This window comes from Bombina bombina, chromosome 5 (genome assembly GCF_027579735.1).
Source record: "Bombina bombina isolate aBomBom1 chromosome 5, aBomBom1.pri, whole genome shotgun sequence".
NCBI classification, from domain to species: domain Eukaryota; kingdom Metazoa; phylum Chordata; class Amphibia; order Anura; family Bombinatoridae; genus Bombina; species Bombina bombina.
The window spans coordinates 693,107,394-693,113,443 of NC_069503.1; the positions used below are offsets into that span (position 1 = coordinate 693,107,394).

The 6,050-nt window shown below is 37.9% G+C and overlaps 1 protein-coding gene across 2 annotated transcripts in view; it reads right to left on the reverse strand.

Annotated features, from left to right (window-relative positions):
* Nucleotides 1–5,533, reverse strand: part of LOC128659472 (enoyl-CoA delta isomerase 2) — a 167,179-nt gene extending 161,646 nt beyond the window's left edge. For both annotated transcript variants that reach the window (XR_008402398.1, XM_053713095.1), the window contains exon 1: nucleotides 5,417–5,533. The gene's annotated coding sequence lies outside the window, so the exon portion shown is untranslated. The remainder of the gene's footprint in view (nucleotides 1–5,416) is intronic.
* Nucleotides 5,534–6,050: the final 517 nt, after the last annotated feature.

The following is a 6,050-nucleotide window of genomic DNA, read 5'->3' on the forward strand; positions in this document are numbered from 1 at the left end:
GCTCCTTTCCCTGGACGCAGAGAAGGCGTTTGATAGGGTAGACTGGATATATATGATGGAGGTCTTAGAACACTTGGGATTTGGTGACAAATTTATAGGGGCGGTTAAAAATATATACTCTAATCCAAAAGCTACAATTAGAGCGGCGGGATACCAATCTAGAACGATCCAAATTTTGAATGGTACACGCCAGGGATGCCCTCTTTCACCACTCTTGTTTGCATTATGCGTGGAGCCATTGGCTGCATGCATTCGGAATTCAAAAGATATCCATGGTGTTAGATTGAATAAAGGAGAATTTAAATTATCATTATTTGCTGATGACATCCTGCTAACACTTTCTAAACCCACGCTTTCTCTGCCCAATCTTTACAAGGTTTTAGACGAGTTCTCTCGAATTTCTGGCTTCAAAATAAATTCTGATAAGTGTGAGGCACTCCCTCTACAGCTCCCAGCTCAAACACGGAAACTAATAGAAACTAATTTTGATTTTAAATGGGCCAATCACGCCATTAAATACCTGGGAATATATATCACTGACACCCTGGATACCCTGTATAAAGCTAACTACACACCGCTCATCAAAAACATAAGGACTGATCTAAACAAATGGAGAAAAGGAGGTTTCTCGTGGGTGGGAAGACAAGTAGCAATTAAAATGAATGTTCTACCTCGTCTATTGTATCTGTTTAGAGCCCTCCCTATCAGGATACCACTAAAAGATTTAGATGACCTACAGACTGAGGTCCTCAGATTTATTCGAGGCCATAAAACAGCCAGAATACCTGCAAACTTATTAAAATTGCACAAACAACTAGGGGGTATAGGGATACCTAATCTACGCGACTATTACCAGGCTGCTAGATTAGCACAAAGCACACTATTAGGGAAAGACTGTAGCAATATGACATGGCCAAATATTGAGGCGGAAGTTGGAGGCTATAACAACCCAGGAGAAATTCTTTGGTCTCACACAAATGCTAAACTTCAACCTTTAGCCAAACTTAAAACCACGGAATACACTAAAACAATATGGAATTCGCTAACTAAAACACTGAAACTAATACCACCACATACAACCATATTACCACTGGGTATGTTGATACCACTAGAGTTTCGAAATCAGCTGTCTAAATGGGAAAACAAGGGTCTATACCGGGTAGCAGACTTCTTGGACAAAGGGAAAATACTGACTTATTTACAACTAAGGGACAAAATTAGCCCCAACACATTACAATGGTTCTTATACCACCAAATATCACACACGATCCATAAATATAGGCAAAATAATCCCTCCAACCCAAACACCATCCTGGAACTAATCATTTTATCACCAGGTAGAAACAAAAAAATGATTTCAAAACTATACCTAGCTATTCAAAAAGCGAAAAACCTTAAAAAACAAAATCTACACATTCTATGGGAACAAGATCTAGATATAACATATAATGATGAGAAATGGGAACAAGTATTCTTCTCGCTGGGTAAAAGTCTAGTAGGGGCTGATCTCATTGAAAACGCACTAAAAACGGCATACAGATGGTATCTAACACCAATAAAAACTTCACATTATACCCCACAGAATAATAGATTATGCTACCGAGGTTGTGCAAGATTAGGCACCTATTTACACATGTGGTGGGAGTGCCCGAAGGTTAGACCTATTTGGGATAAACTATCTCAATTGATCAAGTCCACATTAGATGACTCATTCACACTCTCAGCTGCTAAAGCTTTGCTCCACATTCCACTAGAGTCACTAAACTCGGCCACTAACAAATGGGTAAATATAGTATGCACAGCTACTAGATTATACATAGCTAGAAAATGGAAAGAAGGTACTCTGGAATGGAGTGAAATACTTGAAAAAATTGAGAATATCTACACTATGTTTGAATCAGCAGCTTGGATGCAGGGTACTTCTGCAAGCTTTCAAAATATCTGGATCCATTGGATAATGAAAAGGCATAGATAGGGTGAGATGTCTGAACCAAATCTTTGGAAATATTTTTAGGCTGTGAGGAACATGCTTTATTAGCTTACAAAAAAGACGACACTGCTTGACGGAAAAGAGTTAACAGTTAGTAGTTAGACCAAGTTAAGAGGTCTATTGTTCAGGGGGGTGGGTGGGTAAGGGGGGTGGGATATTTGCTCATTTGTAGAAGGGGACAAAACTAGCAACCCATGGGTAAATGTTCCTAAAATAAAGGGGAAAAGTATACTCTACAAAAACAATTTGTATCATTGTACTCAAATGAATAGTAACATATCTTATTGTAATGATATGCATTGTGACTGTGTTGCATTTTTTGTTATGACTCCTCAATAAAAATTATTTCAACTAAAGATATGTCTCAGGTGTTAGGGGAAAAAATGTGTATATATGTATACATAAGTAGTTAAGTATTTATGTGTTTTACTGTATATGTACTGTATATATTTCACATTCCAATGTTCTTTACTTACAGGATAATGTACTTTCTATTGTAAATACATATTTCTATATATACCTATAACTATTCCTATAAATATATTTGTTCAAGCTGATGTTGCCTACAACTTGGGAGAGGTGATCATTCCTTATAGTATAATTTTAATAATTACTTTATTAAAACACATTTATTCATTTAATTAAAGTTAACTTTTCTCCTCTTATTAGAAACAAATGTCCCCTTCCTCTGAATGTTTTGATTTAGTTTATTTTTCCCATTTTTTTTTTAAATACTTTTTTTGTTTCAAGTACATTAGCTGATAGCATTGCACATTCATATGCAGAGAATTACTCACAAGCTCATGCCCTCCCCATCACTGGACACCAGGGTCGAGATTACATATGGGGTTAATATCTTAATTAGGTTTAATTCATGGTGGGGGAATGGCGGTTTAGGGGTTAATAAGTTAATTAGTTACTTTGCAATGTGGGGGATGGCAGATTAGAGGTTAATACATTTATTAGGTAATTTGCGATGTAGGGGTTGGTGGATTAGGGGTTAATATATTTTTTTAGCGCTTTCCCTTTAAAGGGACATAAAACCCAACATTTTTCTTTCATAATTCAGAGAGAGAATACAAATTAAAACAACTTTCCAATTTACTTCTATTATCTAGTTTGCTTCACTCTCTTGGTATCCTTTGTTGAAGAAGCAGTAATGCACTACTGGGAGCTCGATGAATCAATGGGAGAGCCAATGACATGAGGCATATATGAGCAGCCACCAATCAGCAGATATCCTTTTTGACAAACGATATAAAGAGAACAAAACAAATTAGCTAACAGAAGTAAAGTGGAGAGTTATTTAAACTCACACGTTTTATCTGAATCATAAACGGAAAAAAAATGAGTTTTATGTATCTTTACGGCTGTGTGTGTGTTGTGCTCTGTTACTTTAAGACTGGTTTTGAGTAAGCTTTAAATCTTTATGCACTGTGTGAGTGTGATGGTCCCTTTTAGATGTATGCACATAATGAGAGTTGTTGCATTGTGTGTATGTGAGCCTGTAACAGTAACACTGCGTGTGTGTGCAGTTGTTCCTTTAAAGGCTGTATGTGTGTGCATATTGTAATCTGTCCTTATAGGACTTTGCATGTAGAATGAATTGTCCATTTAAATGCTGTGTGGGTTCTGTGTTAGCCTGTCCCTTTAATGTGTTGTGAGCTGTCCCTTTAAGTACTGTGTGAAATTTATTTTTTCACCCATAGTGCAGTTTGTGCCTGTACAGTTAGTATTGACAGTTCCGTTAAATCTCGCTGTAAATCATATACATTTACAAACATACACAAACAAAATGCTGGCTGAGGGGAGTCTATGGAGAACACAGGGCTTTTGCACTCAAAATGGGGTTTCTCTTTTTGTTCCTGGTGACACAAACACTGCAGTATTGTTGATAGCTCTAAACTAAACCCCCAGTTCATTAGAATAGAGCTTTATAGCAGAGAACATTATTTAGAATACTAAACTCAGATTGTACCAAAAGTGAACACACAGGCTTCTACTTGCATCAGAATGATTAAATTACCATAAATCACAGAAGCATTGCTTACAAAGTGGATGATTTACTGTTGCTGAGGGGGATTGAGTTCAACAACTTACAGTCCTCTGAGAAGTAGTCAGATGCAGTCCTCTGCAGCAGTAGGTCACAGCACAAACTCTATTATCAGCAACTGCACACAATAAACACCATCTTTCTTTCCTAGTCCCCGTCCCAACTCACTTAAAGGGTTAGAAATCTTTCCATTTTTTAAGAAATAAAAAGTACATAATCAGAAAGTTTAACTCATATACTTTTAAAGACACATAAATGTCCAGAAACGAAGCTTGCATATTTATAAAATGTATATTTTAATTTCTGTATAAAACGGCTCCTGATACCGCCCCAAATAAAGGGCTGGGTTCACTGTTCTTGCATTGAAATCTATTAGCCAATCGCTTGTCAGCCCTGGTGCATGTATTTGAATATTAATGAAGCGGTTTTCGCATGCACATTCTTAATTATGGGCATTCGCAATGAAGAAGTAACTGACAGTACTCCATATTTGATTATCCTATTTAATGCATCCGGCAAGGGCTTGATGACTCGGCAGCTAACAGTGGAGGAAAGGCGTGAGCTATGCACATGCGTTGTTCTAAAACAGTTGCTAAAGCACATGCGGGACGCCATTACTCTTCTACCTAGGTAGAACTCGACAATTTGTCTGCATGGTTAATTATTTCAGCAGCAATTAACATGTACACAGCAAAGATTAGCTAATACATGTTATTTGCTTATTTGATGAACTTGATATAATGTTTTTAAAAATGCAAAGCTTTTTGGGGGGTTTACTATCCCTTTAAGGTGGACAGGAAAAGATTTAGCAAAACAAAGGAAACAGGCAACTTTTAGAGAAATAGAACATTTGGAAACTAAGCCAGTTGTAACATCTCCTGTCACTTTAAGAGCCAATTATCAATTTTCCTTTAAAAGGCATGTTCTCCCAGAATACATTGCTTGGTATTCTGTTTGTTTCCCAGATTGAACCCAGCCAGTCGTTTCTCAGTCTGTCACTCCGAGAATAACCTCTAGAGCAGTGTTTTTCAACCAGTGTGTCATGAGAGATCCTCAGGTGTGCCGCGGCAGACTGACAATCATTATGATTGTTTGTGAATGAATGTCAATATGTCATGTATAGTTTGTAGGAGGCATGGCATGACAGCACAATACAGTGTGTATATATATATATATCCTGTCTTAGGCTACAATGTGTGATTTTGTAAAACATTGGGATGGTGGCGTGCCACAGGTTTTTTTAATGTAAAAAAGTGTGCCACGGCAAAAAAAAAAGGTTGCAAATCACTGCTCTAGAGTATTTACTTAACCTTATCCACTACTTTGTTTATCTCAATCGCTACTTTGTGCTACTCTCTGCTGACTTCACCTACTTGCTATCACTGCATCTCTCCCCTTCCAGCTGAGTTTTGTATTCGCAGGGAAAGCTTCCAGTAGCAGATTCCTTCGTCTCCGGTGAGGTCACTGCAGCTGCTCCTCTACTTCCTGGTTCACCTGACCTCTGACACTCTGCCTGTTTGTTCAGCGTGATGCAGGCTGACTTCTCTGCTTGCTCCAATGATTCCTCCACAAACTGAGACTCACAACACCTCTCCTGAAGCAGGATATTTGTCTCCATATCCTTTTACCTCTAAGACTTGGTGAGCCCTTTCATTCACCTCCTACTGTTTATGTGCACAACTACTCAATTTAATATTATATGATATCACATCTCCATATTATATGCAAGTATATACTTAAATAATTAACCCTTATTACCCACAGTTCATGGGAAAAATAGTTAAGTGTCAAATTAAATTAAATTACCTTCTTTCTTGTTACTAGGGCCTCCATTACATATAGAGCGTTGCCCGCAAAAGCCGGCAACGCCAGATTTTAGGCGATTTTGGTATTACATATACGGCCGTATATTTCACCCGTCGCTCGCAATTTTTACTCCCATAGGCTAACATGGGACCGCGTCGTAAATCGGTATCCAATATCCAGCGCAAGGCCTTACGTGGCGAA